Here is a 21,176-nt window from a genome sequence, read left to right as displayed (position 1 = left end):
GTGAGCGAAACTCCGGCCGGATCTCCTCGCGGATGGAACCTGAATAGGCGATAAACCTGGACTAGAGACTTGTGTGGTTAGTCAGGTCGTGGCCGACTCCCTCGCCAGGCTTCCGCTTGAAGGTTGCCGGGATACACGACGTGTACATGGTGGTAAGTGGCGAGAGCGTGTGTGAAGAAATACACCTGAGCCGACATGGCTAGTTCTGATGTAAGTCTTGCTGAGTACCTTTGTACTCACGTTTGCCTATTTAATGTTTTGCAGAGAGACGTCAGTCTCGCTAGTAGTTCCGTGTGGGCTTCGACGATTAGCTACGATCTTGTGCCCTCGGCAGGATCTGGTAGATAGTCAGGCTTCTCAGCCCTTTTCATTTGTAGATGTCTGTACTCAGACATGTTAAGCTTCCGCATGTGCTTTGATTTGTATGCTATGATTGTTGGGTCATGAGACCCATGTTTGTAATATCTCACTCCTCGGAGCCTAATGAATAAATGCTTGAGTCGTAGAGTTATGTTGTGATGCCATGTTGTATTTACACATATCGAGCATATTGTGTGTATGATTGAAATGCTTGGTATGTGTGGGATCCGACAACCTAGTTGTTTATCCTTGGTAGCCTCTCTTATGGGGAAATGTAGTCTTGTGCTTCCATGAGCCATAGTAGTCTGCTACAGCCCGGTTCACCGGAGTCTTGCTAGCCCAGCACTACTGCTCAGGACACTTGACTGGCCGGCATGTGTTTCACTTCGTTCCTGTGTCTGTCCCTTCGGGGAAATGTCACGCGGTGACATTCGGAGTCCTGTTAGCCCAGTGCTACAGCCCGGATTCACACGCTGCTGACCGACATGCTCGATGTGATTCATGTATGCATGTCCCCATAGGTTGGTGCCGCTTTGGGTTAACGACTAGCCATGTCGGCTCGGGTTCTCTGTCATATGGATGCTAGCGACACTATCATATACGTGAGCCAAAAGGCGCAAATGGTCCCGGGCCATGGTAAGGAGACACCCGTGGGAATACCGTGCGTGAGGCCACAAAGTGATATGAGGTGTTACCGGCTAGATCGATGTGACTTGGAATCGGGGTCCTGACAGCTTTGGTATCAGAGCCTGACTGCCTGTAGGATTACCAAGCCAACCGGTCGAAGTTGTGTCTAGAAATGCTTTGGTTATGTAGGGGTATTGATTGTGGAAGGGAACGTAAGGCTCTTTTTACTTCTTTACCTTATGCCCTCTGATCTGAGTCATTCTCTTCTCATTCTACGCGGGTTAAGAAACTAGGCCTTCTCATCTATCTATCAGGATGACGTGTTACTAAACCGTAGTTGCCTAGGATTGTTGAGTTCAAGCCTCAGTTTAGTTTCTACTACTTCCGTGTGTTCATAGTTGGTCTCGAAACCTTGACATTGTGTTTCTGAGTGGTTATGCCACCATTTCTACAGGATGTCTCAAATCCTTTTCTGAGCATTTACAACCGTTATGTTGTCTGAGTCATCCCAGGTTTCTAGATAGTCTGATGCACTTACAATCATTCCTCCATGTTCCTGATGTCCATTTGGGCCAGATTAATCACACCAATCGGTGAGTTGAGGTACTCTGTTGCCTCGACATATATGTTGGAGCTATTATTATGACCCTAGGTGTTTTAGGGAGTCACCTAGTAATCTAGCCATGTTTTGTGTTCCCAGTGTGATGATTTTGGCCACCATTCTTGAAAGCATCCCGTGATGCCATTTAGTAGTAGGTATTCTATTCCTGGGTTCTTTAACCCGAGATTCACCCTACTTACCTCATGTTGATAGTGTTGCTAGTTCCTTTAGGATATTAGTAACCTTTGCGATAGTCCTCGAGGTCCGTGGTATTTCCTTCTTCCAAATACTATGAACCACTTATGGCAGAAGTTTGTTGTATCAAAAGATCACAACCAGAGTGCTCTTGATAAGTTCTCCATTCTGCATTGTGAATCTGCCAGTCCTACCTTTCTGCATGGGTTGTCCGGAAGAAATGTTGAGCTTTGCTCGACATACTAATCTATGCATCCACAACTCAGAAAATTATATGCTCCTCGAGTTGTTCCTCTTCAATTGTATTCCGACCATCTTCTATCAGTTGATAGCCAAGAGTATGTGTGCATTTGTGTTGATCGATGCCTATTATTCTTGTGGTCCGTCAAGCCATTCTATTCCAGAATGACTACGAGAAACAAACTCCAGTACCTCATCCATATCTAGGATTGGGTCAAAGTAGTTGTATCGCGCAGATCAAAATGCCAATCTAGCTTTTACTCTGTTCTACCTTGGAGTTCTACCCTATTCATGCCAAGAATATCATAGGAATTGCACCGTCTCTTATGAATTTTTGATACAGTGATACTTCTCGCCATCATTATTCATTCCTCGGTTCCGTGTTGTTGTAACCGGAATGCTGACAAGTGAATTGTGATGTGTGAAATCAATACTTCGAGCAACTCGTTGCTTTGTAGTAAATGGACAATATTCTCATTCTTAGCGTGTTGGTTATTGAATCACCATCCTAGGACTGATCGTGCTACCTAGTCCTTATTTCTGGTGCACTCCTCGATCAATGAGTGAGGATTATTCCATTCCTCGCTTATCTGATCATATTGTCTTGCTCTGAAAAGCAAGATTGTTCTCAAGCTTAGTAACATATCGGTGGTTCGTGATTTTCCGGATATCTTCTCGGAAGTGTTACCAGGTTGTCACCTGACCGCTATGTTGAGTTCGTGATCAAGTTGGTTCTTGTAAACCACCCCTTCTCCAAGAATCTGTGTTGGATATCCCTGAGCTAGTTGGTTGAGCTAAACAACAACTTGGAGAGTTGGAAGATGGAAGCTTATCTGACTTAGTTCATGTTAAGGGATATCCTGGTGTGTGTGTGTGTGTGTTGAAGATAGATGATATCTTCATCGACTGATCCCCGTGATCAGTTGTTGAACCTGTTGTCTTGTCCAAACCCTGATTTGAGTATGGGCTATCGTCAAGTCAAATCAGAACCAATGATGTTCGTAATGTTGTCTTACCCGTGGTTGATCCCTCGAGCATACATCATTACATCTTTTGGTCTGACCAATACTATCATCGTGTTCACATGATGGTGGAAGTCCAGTGATATGGAAATTCCGATGAGTTGTTGTTGAGCCCATCAGTAGCATTTTGTCTCCCCCATGATTCATGTTGAACATCAACCTAGTGTTGAAAACTTTGTAAGCAATGCCTTCGTGTTCTGTTCGTGAAGCTTATGTTTGGATGGAAGAAGTGACTTCCTCGAATTCATGTGCACTTGGTGCAAGTTGCCGCCGTGAGTTTGAGAAAGATTGTTTTGTTTCCCCTGGAATCATCCCAAATCAGTCATGCATACATGCGAAGTATTCTATGGTTTGGCAGAATAATTACCTCCACTCCATATGTGTTCCTAGCACACCAAGCCACTGATTGACTTGTTCAAGGAAAAGGAGTCTATGCTTGGGATCTAATCCATGGACTTGCGTAAGACTTCAAAATCCTTGATGATGGTTCCCGACCAGAACTCGATAGTGTTTTATTATAAGACTACCATGTGGTCATTCTTGTCTTGGACAACATGCTCACATGTGTGTAGCAGAACTAGCCCATTTTGGGAGCTTATTATCGTAGTTCATTTCCCGAGAATATCGCAACGTCATCTCGTCGATTTGTTTTGCAAACTTTATTTTTAGACATGGTGAGTCTGAAGTATCCTATCACCAACCAGATGTGAATCTCAGGCAGATATGATGGTTGGAACATTCCCAACAGTTGCATTTTGTTCCCAGCTTGCACCACCATTGTGCCAATTTCCCATGGGCTGCCCTCCTCAGCACTTGTTGTCCAAGATCATCTTCAAAAGTGGACTTACTATGGGTCCCATCCATCCCCGGTGATAAGCAAAATCATCCATTGTGTTGTCTTCAACAAGGTAGTCCACATCATCCATTCTGGTATGGGTATGCCATTCTTTCGAATTCGTTCACACGATCATTTGTGAATGCCATAGGCTGGTATAAATAATTTCAATGATCTTGTATCAAAAGTAATTCTTTTTGCCACTTAAGGGAATAGTTCTTCGAGTCACCTTCTCCGAGGTGCCCTGTTATGGGTTCATGACAATTATCTCCTCGCAACTTTGAAACCTTGCACCACCTTACTCAAGCGTGGAATTGCTACCTACCAACTTGAATCCTCGTCGTCTGATTTCCATCACCCTGATGTGAACTTTGTGTCTCAATTGGAGAGATGTTCCTCTATCTCACTCCATGAGTTTATCCTGAGTTGTTCGATATTCGAGAAGATCGATCCTTCTAGAGTTTTCCCTTCCCTCTCGTTGTCATGTTGGTTGGACTTCTCAGAGCAAGACATCGAGACAAAGATGGTGATCGAATCAACGTTCTTATGAAGTGCAACTTGGATCGTGAAGACTGGGTTAAGTTTGCGTTCCCCTTCATCTTACCCTACGCTTGAATCTCGGGACGAGATTCTTGTTTAAGTGGGGGTGAGTTGTCACAGCCCTAGAATTGGTAGTAACTAGTTGCACAAGCACTCATGCATCATGTATATATTTATGAAAGTTGAATTGGGGAAAGTGGAAAGCCTCAGAAGTCTTCTATAAAAATGATCAACACTAAAAATTGTTTCAAATAAACCCAAGAAAATGTTCCTGCCAAGCTTTAAAAATATTGTCAAGAGGTAAAACTCAAACCAATATTTTTGGAGTCTCAGAAATATTTCTTTTGGGCATTTGGAATTAATTCAATAACTATTTGAATTGGATTTATATTTATTATATGTATAAATATATGTTCAATAATTCTGAAAATTGTTGTGTGGCTTTGTATAAGTCCACTTAGTTGACACAATTACTTTCATGAAGTTTAAAATTGATTTAGTATTTTACTAAATCAAAAACAAATGTCAGAAAAATAGAAAACAGAAACAAATAAAAAAGGAAGCAGAGACTTACCTGAGGCCCACTTACCTGGTGGCCCAGCAGTTTTGGCCCAGCCCACCTCCTCCTTCCTGTCGTCTTCCTCCCCAAGCTAGTAGGCAGAGCGCGGGGCCGCAGCGCGCCGGCACGCGCCCCGGCCACCTCCACCCTGCCTGCCTGCGTCCCCATCGCCCTGGATCTCTCCCGAGCGCCACGCCCCCCCCCCCTGCACCTCCCAGTCCCTCTCGAGCTCATTCCCCCTCCTCTGCTCTCTCTTCCTCTCACAGCCGAACGCCACCCTCGCCACCATCGCCGACCACCGCGGCCACAGCAGTCCCCACGCCTCTCCGTGCTATCCCCGCTGTCTGCCTCGACGCCGTGAAGCTTCCCCCTCAACAAGCGCAAGCCCGAACGCCCTCAAACGTCGACCATGCCGTCTTCTTCAACCTCGGTCCGCCGAGATCGTCACCGCTGTTCCGCCTGCACCGGATCTCCCCCGAGCCTGCTGAGCACCCCGACGGCCTCGCCGTGAGCACCTCGTCGTATCCCCTCTCCTCTCTTACTCGTTTGCGTGCCGTAGCCGCACTAACCACCGAACCCGAGAGCTCATTGCCGCCGTAGTTCCTCACCGCTGTGGCCAGGGCCACCCCAGCTTGCGCCTGAGCGCGCCACCGTGTTCGCTGCACTCCCAGGAGCCCGCAGCACCCTTCGGTTTCCCCTCTAGTGCACCGTAGCATCGACCCCTTCCACGTCCGAACTCCGGCCACCGCGGATGCGCTCGCCGTCGTCGATTTCGGCGACCATGTAGCCTCCCGTGCTGCTATCTAGATGCGGGCGTGCTCGGGCTACCTTTTGGTGGCCTTCGCGTGTCCATACGCCGCCTATAGCGCAGCCCCGGCGAGCTTCCGCCGTAGATTTGGTCGCCGCCGGTGGGACTCCGGCGAGCCGACGTGGCCGCGTGATTAGCGCTAATCACCGCCAGCTAACCCTCCCCAGAGCCACTGAGTACTAGGCCCCACGGCCTAATTAACACTGCTTAGCTCCTGTTTAGACTAAACTAACCCCACGGGCCCACAGGCCAGTTTGACCTGGCCACGTCACCATTGACCAGGCCCCACCTGTCATTGACACTGAACAGCATTGTGTCACTGACCAGTGGACTCCACTGGTCAGGTTTGACCTAGACCACTGCTGTTGACTTGCTGACGCAAGCATGACGCAGTGCTGACACAATAAGTCATTTCTGGATTAAAAATAATTCTGAAAATTGCCTAAACTTCAAAAATTCATAGTAAATCAACCGTAACTCCAAATGAAATAAATTATATATGAAAAATTATCAGAAAAATTCAACGAATCGATCTGTACCATTTTCATGCATGTTTGAATAATGTTTGTCCTCTGTTTTGGACAAAACAAATAAATGGCATTTAACTAATCATATATGGAGTTTGAATTTGAATCTTGTATTCAAACCAACTTCATTTAATTGTGTTGCTAGTTGCATTAGCTCAATCAACAACATATTGCCATGTCATTATCATGCATCATGCTGTGCATTGCATTGATTGTGTTCCTTCTCTGTTGCCGGTGGTTGTCCCCTCTCGGTGGACGTTGTATTGACGTTGTGATCGTTGACACTGATGAAGACCCAATGATATCTTCAGAAGTGCCAGGCAAGCAAAACACCCTTGTTCATCCCGATACAATCCCACTCTCTCACTCCTGCTCTCTTTTACTGCATTAGGACAACAACGATTCAACTGTTACATGTTGCGGTAGTTGAACCCCTTTCCTATGCATGACCTGTCATTGCCACAGTAAATAGATGAAACCCACTAGCATGAGTAGGAGTTGTTTGAGCCCTGATGTGCCTACTCATTCATGCTTATTTGTCATGCCTGCTACCGCTTAGAGTTGAGTCAGGTCTGATTCATCGGGGATGAATTGGAACAGTGATGAAGATGTCCTACTTTGTGTGAGCTAAGTGTGTGAACACGATTTGGTAAAGGTAGCGGTGAGAGGCCATGTAGGAGTACATGGTGGGTTGTCTCATTGAAACCGTTCATAGGAACTGAGTTCTGTGTTTGTGATCCATGACCAGCTACTACCACGCATTGGGCCCGAAACCAATGGACCCTCTCGACTTATTAACTGCCCTTGTCCTCTGTCCAGGAGTTGCAACTAGTTTCTGGTGTTTATAGGATATGTGTTGGCGGCCGTGCATAGCGCTGACCCTAGGGGTGAGCTATGATGCGGTAGATACACCATGGCATGGTGTACTGGGCGCCCGTTTGGTGTCTCGGGAACCCTGCACACATCGTTTGGGGCTGTGAGCGAAACTCCGGCCGGATCTCCTCGCGGATGGAACCTGAATAGGCGATAAACCTGGACTAGAGACTTGTGTGGTTAGTCAGGTCATGGCCGACTCCCTCGCCAGGCTTCCGCTTGAAGGTTGCCGAGATACACGATGTGTACATGGTGGTAAGTGGCGAGAGCGTGTCTGAAGAAGTACACCCCTGCAGGGTTATAAATCATCTATTCAAATAGCCGTGTCCACGGTAAAGGACTTCTGGGTTGCCTATAACAGTTCATAGACAAGTGAAAGTGGATACTCTAAAACTCGCAAGATAAGCGTGAGTGCTATGGATGGCGTTCTCGTAGGGAGACGGGAGCGGATCCATAGTGGTGTATTGAATGGTGAATATGTGGACTCGTGTGCGCCACCTCAAAAGAGTTGCTTGCAGTCGTAGTTCAGGTTAGCCACTGAGTCAAAGCTGGCTTGCTGCAGTCAAACTCCACCACCCCCCCTTGTTGATACCGATGCATATGTAGCTAGTTCTGATGTAAGTCTTGCTGAGTACCTTTGTACTCACGTTTGCCTATTTAATGTTTTGCAGAGAGACGTCAGTCTCGCTAGTAGTTCCGTGCGGGCTTCGGCGTTTAGCTTGATACCTCAGCTACGATCTTGTGCCCTCGGCAGGATCTGGTAGATAGTCAGGCTTCTCAGCCCTTTTCATTTGTAGATGTCTGTACTCAGACATGTTAAGCTTCCGCATGTGCTTTGATTTGTATGCTATGATTTTTGGGTCATGAGACCCATGTTTGTAATATCTCACTCCTCGGAGCCTAATGAATAAATGCTTGAGTCGTAGAGTTATGTTGTGATGCCATGTTGTATTTACACATATCGAGCATATTGTGTGTATGATTGAAATGCTTGGTATGTGTGGGATCCGACAACCTAGTTGTTTATCCTTGGTAGCCTCTCTTATGGGGAAATGTAGTCTTGTGCTTCCATGAGCCATAGTAGTCTGCTACAGCCCGGTTCACCGGAGTCTTGCTAGCCCAGCACTACTGCTCAGGACACTTGACTGGCCGGCATGTGTTTCACTTTGTTCCTGTGTCTGTCCCTTCGGGGAAATGTCACGCGGTGACATTCGGAGTCCTGTTAGCCCAGTGCTACAGCCCGGATTCACACGCTGCTGACCGACATGCTCGATGTGATTCATGTATGCATGTCCCCATAGGTTGGTGCCGCTTTGGGTTAACGACTAGCCATGTCGGCCCGGGTTCTCTGTCATATGGATGCTAGCGACACTATCATATACGTGAGCCAAAAGGCGCAAACGGTCCCGGGCCATGGTAAGGCGACACCCATGGGAATACCGTGCGTGAGGCCACAAAGTGATATGAGGTGTTACCGGCTAGATCGATGTGACCTGGAATCGGGGTCATGACAAAGAGGTCGAGAGAAGGAAGCATGTGATGATGAGAGCGATGGAGGGGATGAAGAGAAAACCAATGAGCAGGAGTTTCAGAAGGCCACTGGCGCCCTGTGTATTGACGGGGGTGCATCTTTGCACAGCTCTCACCACCAGCTCAAATAGTGGGCACGGGAAGTCAATGCCATGGAACCAGTGCTAGAGGCCCGGAAGCCGCTCAAATGGTCATGCACGCCCATCATCTTTGACGAAGAGGATCATCCTAACTGCACAACTATGGTAGGGTGTTTTCCATTGTTGGTCTCTCCAACAATTCGCAACCTCAAGGTCACAAAAATGTTGGTGGACGGCGGGGCCGGGATGAATCTGATTTCCTCGGCAGTCATCGGTAAACTTCAGATAGCAGAGGATGAGTTGAAAGTCACCGGCACGTTTCAAGGAGTTAATCCCGGCAAGAGTCATCCTAAGGGGAAGACCACGCTGCCGGTGACGTTTGGGGGAGAGCTAAACTACCAGACTAAGAGGGTTGTGTTTGATGTGGTCGACCTCCCCCTGCCGTACAATGGGATTCTTGGACGCCCAGCCCTGGCTAAATTCATGGCGGCATCCCACTATGCCTACAACACCTTGAAGATGCCTGGCCCGATGGGAGTCCTTACCATCCCATCAGACGCGGAGGACGCAATCATTTGCGTGGACAAGATGTACCGGGACGCAGTCGCGGCAGAGGCAGCGATAGCGGCAGTTCCCGCCAAGGAGGACAGAGGAAAGAAGAATGGTAGCAAGGACGCTGGCAACGAATCCGGGAAGCGTACCTCTCCGGAGTGTGATGCGCATGTTGATGACTTGCCAGAGAGCTCCAACAGTAAGAGATCCAAGGTCACTGCACCCCAAGTGAAGAAGGTCCCGGCAGGGCTGGCTAGCGTTGATGCTACCTTCATTATTAGTGACACCCTCGATGATAAATAGGAAAGCGCGCTCGTTGCCTTCCTGTGGGCGAATATTGATGTGTTTGCCTGGCAACCATCCAATATCCCCGGTGTTCCTAGGGAGATAATCGAGCACCACCTTGATGTCTGCCCACACGCCCGACCCGTCAAGCAGAGAGTCCGGAAGCAGGCCTTGGAGAGGCAGCAGTTCATTGCAGAAGAGATCAAGAAACTTGAAGCGGCTAGTTTGGTCGGAGGAGTGCTATATCCCACGTGGTTGGCAAATCCAGTGGTAGTCCAAAAGGCTAACGGGAACTGGAGGCTTTGCATAGATTTCACAGATCTCAACAAAGCTTGCCCGAAAGACCCGTTTCCCTTGCCGCGCATCGATTAGATTGTGGATTCCACTTCAGGCTGCAATTTGCTCTCCTTTCTGGATGCATATTCTGGGTATCACCAGATCTTCATGTCCAAGGACGACGAAGAGAATACATGGTTCATCACTCCATGTGGTACACACTATTTTATCTGTATGCCTTTCGGATTAAAGAGTGTCGGGTCCACTTTTGCAAGGACAGTCCAAATTGGTTTCGAACCACAGCTGCACAGAAACATTGAAGCTTATATGGATGATATTGTGGTCAAGACCAAGGATAGAGCCACCCTTATTCAGGATTCGGAGGAGACATTTGCTAATCTACGCAAGATCAACTTGAACCTCAATACGGAGAAGTGTGTGTTCGGTGTTCCTCTGGCAAGCTGATTGGGTTCTTTGTGTCCCATCGGGGGATCGAATCCAACCCTGACAAGATTAAAGCTATCGAACAGATCCAAGCGCCAAGGATAGTCAAGGATGTGAGGCGTCTAACAGGGTCCGTTGCCGCGCTAAGCAGATTCATCTCCAAGTCTGCCAAGCACGCCATGCCGTTCTTCAAAATTTTGAAGAAGGCGGGGCCCATGAAGTGGACCCTGGAAGCAGGTGCAGCTTTGCAACAGTTGAAGGCCTACTTGTCCTCTGTGCCTACCCTGGTTGCTCCCAAACCACAAGAGCAATTTCCACTATACTTAGTGGCAACCAACCAAGTGGTTAGTGCAGCTTTGGTGGCGCACCGGGAAGTGGACGAAGCAGAGACTGAGCAAGGGCCGGCAGAACCAGAGAAGGATCATGACGGAAATGAGCACGACAGCGAGAGCAACCCCAAGGACACGGTAAGGAAGAAAATGGTGCAGTGCCTAGTGTACTTCGTCGGCTCCTTATTACAGGGGGGCTAGATCGAGGTACTCTGGCGTGCAAAATTTGATCTTTGGTCTCATCATGGACTCAAGGAAACTACGCCACTACTTCCAAGCCCATGAGATCATGGTTGTCACTCGTTTCCCGTTGCAAAGGATACTCTGAAACCCTGAGGCTACTGGAAGAATAGTGGAGTGGGCTTTGGAGTTATCCAGTTTTTGTTTGAAGTTTGAGAGCACAGCAACAATCCAAAGCAGGGCATTGGCAGAGTTTATTGTAGAATGGACGCCAACCCCTGATGAGGAAGTAACGGAGACAGTTATTCCTTGCAAGGAATCGCCCCAAGAATGGATTATGTATTTCGATGGTGCCTTCTCCCTACAAGGTGTGGGAGCTGGCGTGCTTCATGTCGCCCCCTCCAGGGAGCACTTTAAGTTCGTCATCCAGATGCATTTTGCCCGGGAAGAGGCAACCAACAATACAGCAGAGTATGAAGGGCTCCTTGCCGGGCTCAGGATTGTTGCAGAATTCAGAATTAAGAAGTTGATCATTCAAGGAGATTCACAGCTTGTGGTGAGACAAGTCAACAAGGATTATCAAAGTCCATTGATGGAGGCATACGTCGAGGAAGTGAGAAGATTGGAGGAACGCTTTGACGGATTGCAAATAGAGCACGTATCCTGTGCAGAAAATAGCATAGCTAATCATCCGTAAAAGTGTGCTGCGCAGAAGCTTCCTGTGGAACCGGGGACTTTTGTTCTCCATCTTACTCAGCCCTCTGTATTCCCAACAACAATGGCCTGGAAAAGGAGAAAGTTGGACTCCGGTAAGCCTCTCCCGATAGAGCTGTCCGCTCCTGGCAGAGACCCTGTCGGAAACAACTCCTCACCACCTGCCAGACTGCACCCTCCAGCCAAGCCCATGGTCCCCGCGGACGAGGAATATGCCCCCGTAGTAGAGGAGGTGCCGCTAGTCCTTGTTGCCGAGCCTTAGGCTCCAACTTGGGCAAGGCACAGAGTCCACTTCCTCCAAACTGGAGAGCTTCCCGGCGACCAGGATAAAGCTGAAAGAGTAGCCCGGAGGGCCAGTATGTATCAGTTTGTCGATGACACTCTATACAGAAGGAGGCCCAACAGTGTGAAATTGAAGTTCAACTGCCAAGAAGAAGGAAAGGAACTGTTGGCTAAGATACACAAAGGCATATGCGGCTCCCACATTGGATCAAGGGCATTAGTTGCGAAAGCATTCCAGCAAGGATTCTATTGGACCACAGCCCTCCAAGATGCGGTCGAGTTAGTCACCAAGTGTGAAGCCTGCCAGTTCCATTCCAAGAACAGCCACCTGCCTAACCAAGCTCTTCAGACAATCCCTCTATCATGGCTATTTTCACTCTGGGGAATCGATATCCTCGGCCCCTTTCCCCTAAGAAATCGGGGGCTTTGAATTCTTGTTCATCGCTATCGACAAATTTACAAAGTGGCTGGAAGTGACTGCCGTGAGAAAGGTGACTGCTCAGTCAGCTATCAAGTTCTTGAAAGAATTGGTGTGCCGCTTTGGAGTCCCGGAAAGGATCATTATCGACAATGGCACCCAGTTCACGAGTCGCACCTTCATGCAGTATGTTCATGCCCTCGGATGCAAGATCTCATTTGCCTCTGCTGCACATCTCAGAAGCAATGGACAAGCTGACAGGGCGAACAGTGAAGTGTTGCAGGGACTCAAGACAAGAACCTTTCATACGATGTAGAAGCATGGCAAGTGGTGGATCGATGAGCTGCCGGTAGTTCTCGGGTCCCTCAGAACGACACCAAATTGAGCTACCGGGCAGACTCCCCTCTCCCTAGTCTATGTGGCAGAAGCAGTTATCCCCACGGAACTCATTTATGGGTCACCTCGGGTGCTTGCCTACGATGAAGTAGCGCAAGATCATCACCGGCGTGACGACGCTGTGCTACTCGAGGAGAACCATCTCCGAGCTGCTACGCGTGTTGCATGCTATCAGTAGGCCCTGAGTCGCTATCATACCCGCAGGGTTCATGCCCGGTGTTTTGAGGAATGCGACCTTGTCCTTAGGCGCGTTTAGTCCGCCAAGGGTGCAAACAAGTTGAAGCCGAAGTGGGAAGGCCCTTGCCGGGTAGTATGAGTCACCAGACCCGGCGTAGTCCGTCTGGAGACCGGAGATGGCATCCAATTGCAAAACTCATGGAATATTGAGCACCTCCACAAGTTCTACCCGTAAGGCGCGGCTGTCGGGCCCTGCCCGGCAGCCACCCTTTTGTACAGGCCTTGCCTCAATTGCATGTAACCCCTTGTACAAAGCCAGGCGATGACCCAGAGCAACAGAGAAATAAACGAAGCGTTGGGGGCCCCCAACCAAGTTGCATGCATGCATGAGCATTCCAAGAGCATTGCATAAGCATTTGCATATGCATATAGATAGGGTCGCATCTTGCATCATTCCCATCTCCATGAAGCTACAGGTTCCTACCGTGAACTTGGCCTCTACAAGGAGTTGGGAAGATGAACCAACATTGCGATCTCTGGCAAGCTAAATAGATAAGTTCTACCTCTTGTCCATTAGTGTTCTGTAAGCTATAACTTGTGCATGAGAAAACCTCGCCACTCTTTTGAGACTTAGGTTCTCACATCCTTGAATCGAACGTTGCTTCGGTCAGGATGGTTGCAGTGGCCTTTGGTAAAAGGAAGTTTGCGGGGGGCTGGTCCCTTTATTTTTTGCCTGGCAAACAAAAAGGATGCCGGCATGGTAGCCTGCGGGGGAAAACTAATTTATTTACACTAAGAAGGCATCCCACCTCTGCATGGACATATACATGCGCGGGTTCCCGGCAAGGTTCATCTTTTTCATTAATATGCTAATGATACAAGTACAAGCATTACAGAACACAAACATGGATAGAAAGATTACATTATTTGAATTAAAATTTGGCAAGTGCCTACAGATTTAAGATTGAAAAAAATATAAGTGCCTCGTATTGCCCTTTCTTGTCCCTCTCCTCCTAGGCATGGCCGTCGAAGGCGAGGAGGGCGAAAGGAGCGCCTGGGCAGAAGCCCATCCCGCTCCCCTCGGGCTCCAGGAGAGGTAGCCCGACGGGAGCAGGAGAGCACTGGGGAACACGTTGATGGAGAGTATAGCGGAGGCGACCCATCAACCAACACCACTAGAGCCAGCAGGACACGGCAGGGCTAATGGAGCTGCTGCCCGAAAGGAAGCCTGTCAGGGTCCAGCTGGGGGACTGCTGGAGGAGCCAGGGAGCACCATCCCCACCTCTACATCCAACTCCCGGCAAATCATATTGCGGGGAAGGAGATGCGGATGCAGATGGTGGTGCTGCCGCCTGATGAAGATGGTGCGGGCGGCGCTCAGCCTGAGTCAGAGTCATCGCCCTCCCGCCCGCTATCGTCGTCATCGTTATCACTCTCCTCCTTGTCACTTTCGCTCGAGGAGGAGCTTTCGTCATCGGTCGAGCTCTCCATGCAGCACCCTAAGCGACCTCCTGAGTGCCCAAAGATCTTGACGGAGAGCAGGCCGCTCTCCATTAATTTGAACTGGAGAACATGCCCCTCCGAGAAGCTGTGGGCTCAAGCAAATGTCTTCCAACCACGGCGGAGGTACATCACGTGAGGGGCAGGGAAGTCGACATCAACCCACATGTCACCATTCCCGCAGCCCCTCATATGCAACCTTAGAGCACATGGTTATTCGAGCTCCATCTCCCGCGCAAAGGGAGTTAGAAGGTGAAGATGACCACACAAAGGCTTGTACAACCTGATGATGAACTCACGAGGTTGGTCTCCGACATGGCCTTCCATTGGAGGGAGAGCCGCCGGTGGGGGCGCAGCCAAGGCATCGCCCCGCCCTCCTCTTCCTCGAAAACCACGACGACCTCGGCCTCATACCCTCCCTCCTCCTCTCATGGTGGGCTCCGCCACCACAAGATCCGAAGGAGGAGGGATGCGCTATCGAGAAGAAGCCCTCGTCGCCGCCGCCGGGACACCGCCGCGCCCTCGTCCTCTCACCATGACTAAAAGGGAAGGGTTGCGGAGAAGAAGCGTGTGCGAAGAAGCACTGCCCCTGCCCCTTTTATAGGAGGATGAGGCAGGAGACTGGTTTCTCACACAGGAAATGGCCGCCCCGCTCCTCCAGTAAGGCCTCTCTGCACCTTCTGTGGCTCTAAGAATCAAGGCCGGCCCTCTGCTCCAACCATCGGCATCTGGTTTTTGGCCATAGCACTCCTCCCCGCGCCCTCCGCATCCACCACCTACCACGCCCAATGCATGCAGAGCACGTGGAAGGTGCGTGCAAAATAGGAGGCAAGTGGGATGGCAGTTTCCACTCTGTGATCATGAGGCGTGGGCAATCCGTGGGCCATGACCGAAGTTTTTTCCGCAGCATTGCATGCGACGTGTGGAAGATCAAAAACTGGCCCAAGCTCAAGATTAATGAAGAAGCAAAGAAGACTTCAAGAGGATAGCCTCTTCAGCACCCCTGCCTGCGCACTTATTAGGCCCTACCCCGACGACACTCGGTAGCGCGATTGGGGCAGGCCCAGGGGCTTTCGTCGGTGCAACAAACCCTGGGTCTGTTGCCCAGACTATGCACAGGCGCGGGGACAGGATTGAGGCACCAAACCAAGTCAGAGTACAAGAGACCAAGAGCTTCGGGGAACCAACATGCTGGTCAAGAGGACCAAGATCAAGCCAGAGAAACAAGATGCCATCAGGAGAGGAACCTCCCTTGCCGAGTAGACGAGCTGAACAAGGACAGGGCCACCCCCGGAAGAAGGCATCCAAGACGTCCTGGTAGGGCCTGCCGAGATTCACGAGGGCAAAACCACCTCACCCAACTACTCCACCACGACCCGTGTCGTCAATCAGTGCGGTGTCAAGCTGCAAAGTGACTAAGTGGCAGCCATTTGCCACATGGCAGCCTTTCTCTATGGAAGATGCCCAAGAACAACACCCGTCCTGCGACGTGTCAAGCGAGGAGGTGTGAAGCTAGAAAAATAACCTGGCAAGGCCTGTCGGGCCACCAATGATGCGGCGTTAAGCGGTGCATTTAATGCACCCTATCAGCTCTACAGAGTTAGGTATGATAGCATTGTTTGCTATCTTATCAGTGCATAATGCCTACTTTGCCATTGTGGTAACCCCTTAATCTATAAAAGGAGGCCCATAGCAACCATAGAAGGGGTTAGAAGGTTGGATAACAAACACGCCCATATGCGCGTAGCCACTGCCGCCCTTGCTGGGCAAGTGTACTACGCTCCACCACCACTCTTCCACCATTAATCCACCAAAGCAGGAGTAGGGTTTTACGCCTCACGACGGCCCGAACCTGGGTACAATTTCCCGCGTGATCTCTGTCGTGCTATTGTAACGCCCACGATGCGACTATATCTCCCACATGTCGAGGCACAACTTAGAGGCATAACCACATTGTGGTTTTGTCACAAGAAGGGTCATCTTCACACAATCCCATGTAATGAACAAGAAAGGGATAAATAGAGTTGCCTTACAATCACCACATTACACAATGCTCAAATAAATTCATACATCATCAGAGTACACTCATAGTCTGACTACAGACAACCAAATGAAAAGAAGATAAACCCAACTGCTAGATCCCCGATCGTCCCAACTAGGATCCACTACTAATCATCAGGAAAAGACACGTAGTAACGACCAAGGTCCTCGTCGAACTCCCACTTGAGTTCGGTAGCATCACCTGCACTGGTATCATCGGCACCTACAACTGTTTTGGTAGTATCTGTGAGTCACGAGGACTCGGCAATCTCAAAACCCATGAGATCAAGACTATTTAAGCTTATGGGTAGGAGGTGGTAATGAGGTGGAGTTGCAGCAAGCGCTAAGCAAATATGGTGGATAACATACGAATACAAGAGTAAGATGAGAAGCTACACAATGGTCGAAAAGCTAGAGGTGATCAAGAAGTGATCTTGCACTACTTACGTTCAAACATAACCCAATCGTGTTCACTTCCCGAACACCGCTGAAAAGAGACCATCACGGCTACCCACGCGGTTGATTCATTTTAATTAAGTCGAGTGTCAAGTTCTCTACAACCGGATATTAACAAATTCCCATCTGCCACATAACTGCGGGCATGGCTCTCGAAAGTTTATACCCTTCAGGGGTGTCCCAACTTAGCCCATCACAAGCTCTCACGATCAACGAAGGATATTCCTTCTCTGGGAAGACCCGATCAATCTCGGAATCCCGGTTACAAGACATTTCAGCAATGGTAAAACAAGACCAGCAAGACCGCCCGATGCACCGACAAATCCCGATAGGAGCGGCACATATCTCATTCTCAGGGCACACTGGATGAGACATCCTACGAGAAAAACCAACCCTCAAGTTACCCCGAGGAGGCCCCACAGTCTACTCGTGTCGGACCAACACTCAAAGGAGCACTGGCCTGGGGGGTTAAATAAAGATGACCCTCAGGTTTGCAACTCCCTAGGGAAAAGTTTAGGTTGTTGTTAGGAAAATGTTAAAACCAAGGTTGGGCCTTGCTAGAGGAGTTTTATTCAAAGCGATCTGTCAAGGGGGTCCCATAACCCCAACCATGTAAGGAACGCAAAATAAAGGAACATAACTATAACGCCCGAGACCGTTGTGCCAGGTGTCTTCCAGTTATTCGCTGTTGTTGCCTTGTCAGTTGTTTGCGTGTCATGCATTTCATAGCATGTCATCATGTGCATCGCATTTGCATACGTGTTCGTCTCATGCATCCGAGCATTTTCCCCGTTGTCCGTTTTGCATTCCGGCGCTCCTATGTTCTCCAGTGTTCCCTTTTGCCTCTTTTCATGTGCGGGTGTTAAACGTTCTCAGATTAGACCGAGATTTGCCAAGCGGCCTTGGTTCACTACCGGTAGACCGCCTATCAAGTTTCGTGCCATTTGGAGTCCATTTGATACTCCAACGGTTAACCGAGGAACCGTAAAGGCCTCGTGTGTGTGTTGCAGCCTAACACCCCTCCAAAGTGGCCCAAAACTCATCCAAACCCCCTCCATCCTCTCGGTCGTTCGATCACGATCGCGTGGCCGAAAACCGCACCTCATTTGGACTCTCCTAGCTCCCTCTACCTATAAATATGTGATCTCCTCCGATTTTTCGCGCAGTCTAAACCCTAGCCCCGCTCCTCTCCGCCGCCAGACACGTCCGGTCCGCACCGGACGAATTGCCGCCGCGCCCGCACCACTGGCGTGCCACCATGTGTCAAGCGCCGCCGCCACCCGCCGCGGCCCGGAGAGCCCGCGCGCCACCCGTCGCCTCTCCCGCTTCCATGCGCGCCGCCTTCTCCGCCCGTGCTCGCCCGCCGCCTTTGCGCCGTCGCCGGTGACCAACTCCGGCGACCGGAGCCCGTCGTCCTGCACCACCGTTCGCCGCGTGGAGCCCAAATCCGAGCTCGTCCGCGGCTCCCCGTCGTCGCCTGGCCCCGCCGGACCGGATCCGGCCGTCCCCGCCTCTCCATGAGCCGTCCCCTCGTCGGCTCGCCGCCCCGCCTCGCCGGCGTCGCGCCGGAGCCGCCGCCTTGCTCTGCCTCCCCGATCCAGGAGGGATCGGTGGAGCCGAGCCGGCCCATCCCAACCGGCCTCATGGAGGCCCAGCATCACCGGCCCGCTACCGCCTCCTCTTTTGGTCCAAGCCCAAGTGGTGAGCTACCCCCTAACCTGTGCCCCGAGCGAACTTTAGCTATTCTACGCTCGGGTATTTTTTTCACTAAGTCCCCGAAGTTTCCAGATTCATATGCCTCTGTTCATCATGTCATAACTTCTCACCTGTAGCTCCGTTTTGCGTGCATGATATATCAAATTGTTCGTCTCGATGTCCTCTTCATTTCATTACATTGCACCATGTTCATTTGAGTTCATCTTGTTGCCCTAAATGCTGTTGCAAGAGTTCTATGCAATGTTAGTTTCAGATTCTTATCAGAATTTGGGCATTTGTCATTTTTGCCATGATAAATGTGTGCCTCCTATGAACTTGAGACCTACATGTGTTTTGAAGTATGCCATGCCATCTTTACAGGGGTGTATGTCATGTATTTTTGTGATCTTTGTGGTGACTAGAACAAGCATGCAAAGTAGCTCTCGTGATGTTGCTGATTTCAGGGACTTAGAAATCTTCTAAGTCTTTTCCCTGATAATATTTTATGCCATGTATTCATGTTGCTACCGAGTGATCCATGCCTCTTTTGAGCATGTTCAGTAAGGATGATTTTGAGATATTGTTATGCTCTATCCATCCATTTCTTTGTTTGCAATTTTGGAGCACCCTAGCATGACTCAATCTTGCTCTACTTTTGCTATAAAATGTTCCTGGCAGATTGTTTACATGTTAAGCAATTTTGCCGAGGTTGTTGTAGTTGATTCGTGCATGCTATGAGGTTTTTCTTGCCATGTTTAGCTTCTATGCCATGTCTACTTGCTGGGTGTATGCTTAGTTTGTCATGCAATGCCTTGTGGTGAGTGCATCGAGCTCGCAAACATGCCTACATGAATCTGTTTTGCCATGTTCCAGTTTTCTACTAAGTCTGAATCTGTTAACGAAAGTTGATATATTCACGTGGTTGCCATTGTATTTTCTGATCCCTTTTGGCTTATGGTAAGTAAGGGACTTTTGTTGTATGCTTTGAGTAGCTTCATGTCGTGCCTTGCTTTGCCATGATATGTCCCTGTAGCGTGTTGTTATCTTGCTCTAAACATTGCTTCCTGATGTTAAATTCCTGGCATGTTGTTTTTTTCACTAAGTCCATAACCTGATATCTTTTACACTTTTGCCATGCTTGTTTGAACCTGCTATTGTGTGATTTAGCCGTAGCTCAGTGTTCATCTTTTGTCAAGCATCTTGAGTGGATCCCTACCATGTGCTTTGTTGTTATGCTAGAGTGCAGTAGCTTGTTGTTCTTGATGCATTTAGATGGCCTCGTGTTGTTAATCGCAGCCTTGTACCATATTTGTTTTGTTTGCCATTTGCAAACCGTGCATCCGATTCCGGTGATCTTTATATCGATTTTGACCGAAATCATCTCATCTTTCCAGCAGCACTCTTGGTTTTCCAAGTTGAGGCCTGGTCCAATCTTTCCTTTTACGAAGCATGCATATGCATTGCATATCACGCCCCGCACATCATGCCATGTTTTGCATCGTGTTGCTTGCGCATTGCACCGTGGTTGATTGTGTCTCCCTTTGCTTGTGTTCTTGCCTTGGGTAGAGCCGGGAGACGAGTTCGTGTTCGAGGAACCCGTTGAGTACGCTTACGAGGATCAAGCTAACGTCAACTCGAAGAACTTTGCAGGCAAGATGACCATACCCTCGAAATCACTTCTATGTTTGCTTGCTAGATGCTCGCTCTTTTGCTATGCCTATGCTACGATACCTACCACTTGCTTATCATGCCTCCCATATTGCCATGTCAAGCCTCTAACCCACCTTGTCCTAGCAAACCGTTGTTTGGCTATGTTACCGCTTTGCTCAGCCCCTCTTATAGCGTTGTTAGTTGCAGGTGAAGATGGAATTTGTTCCTTGTTGGAACATGATTATTGTTGGTATATCACAATATCTCTTATTTAATTAATGCATCTATATACTTGGTAAAGGGTGGAAGGCTCGGCCTTATGCCTGGTGTTTTGTTCCACTCTTGCCGTCCTAGTTTCCGTCATACCGGTGTTATGTTCCTTGATTTTGCGTTCCTTACGCGGTTGGGTTATAATGGGAACCCCTTGACAGTTCGCCTTGAATAAAACTCCTCCAGCAAGGCCCAACCTTGGTTTTACCATTTGCCACCTAGCCTTTTTTTCCTTGGGTTGGCCAACCCAAGGGCCAACCCGGGGCCAATGCTTCTCTAAGTGTTGGTCCAACCTGAGCAATGTCCGGCGCCCCCTGGGCAACCAGGGTTTATGCCAACCCGACGTCTTGCTCATCCGGTGTGCCCTGAGAACGAGATATGTGCAGCTCCTATCGGTATTTGTCGGCACATCCAGACGACTTTGCTGGTCTTGTTTTACCATTGTCGAAATGTCTTGTAACCGGGATTCCGAGTCTGATCGGGTCATCCTGGGAGAAGGAATATCCTTCGTTGACCGTGAGAGCTTGTGATGGGCTAAGTTGGGACACCCCTGCAGGGTTTTGAACTTTTGAAAGCCATGCCCGCGGCTATGGGCAGATGGGAATTTGTTAATGTCCGGTTGTAGAAAACCTGAAACTTAACTTAATTAAAATGCATCAACCGCGTGTGTAGCCGTGATGGTCTCTTCTCGGCAGGGTCCAGGAAGTGAACACGG

Source organism: Triticum urartu, chromosome 7A (assembly GCF_056163025.1).
Source record: "Triticum urartu cultivar PI428250 chromosome 7A, HENAU_Tu73, whole genome shotgun sequence".
In the NCBI taxonomy this organism is placed as follows: Eukaryota; Viridiplantae; Streptophyta; class Magnoliopsida; order Poales; family Poaceae; genus Triticum; species Triticum urartu.
Note: the sequence above shows the minus strand (reverse complement) of the source record.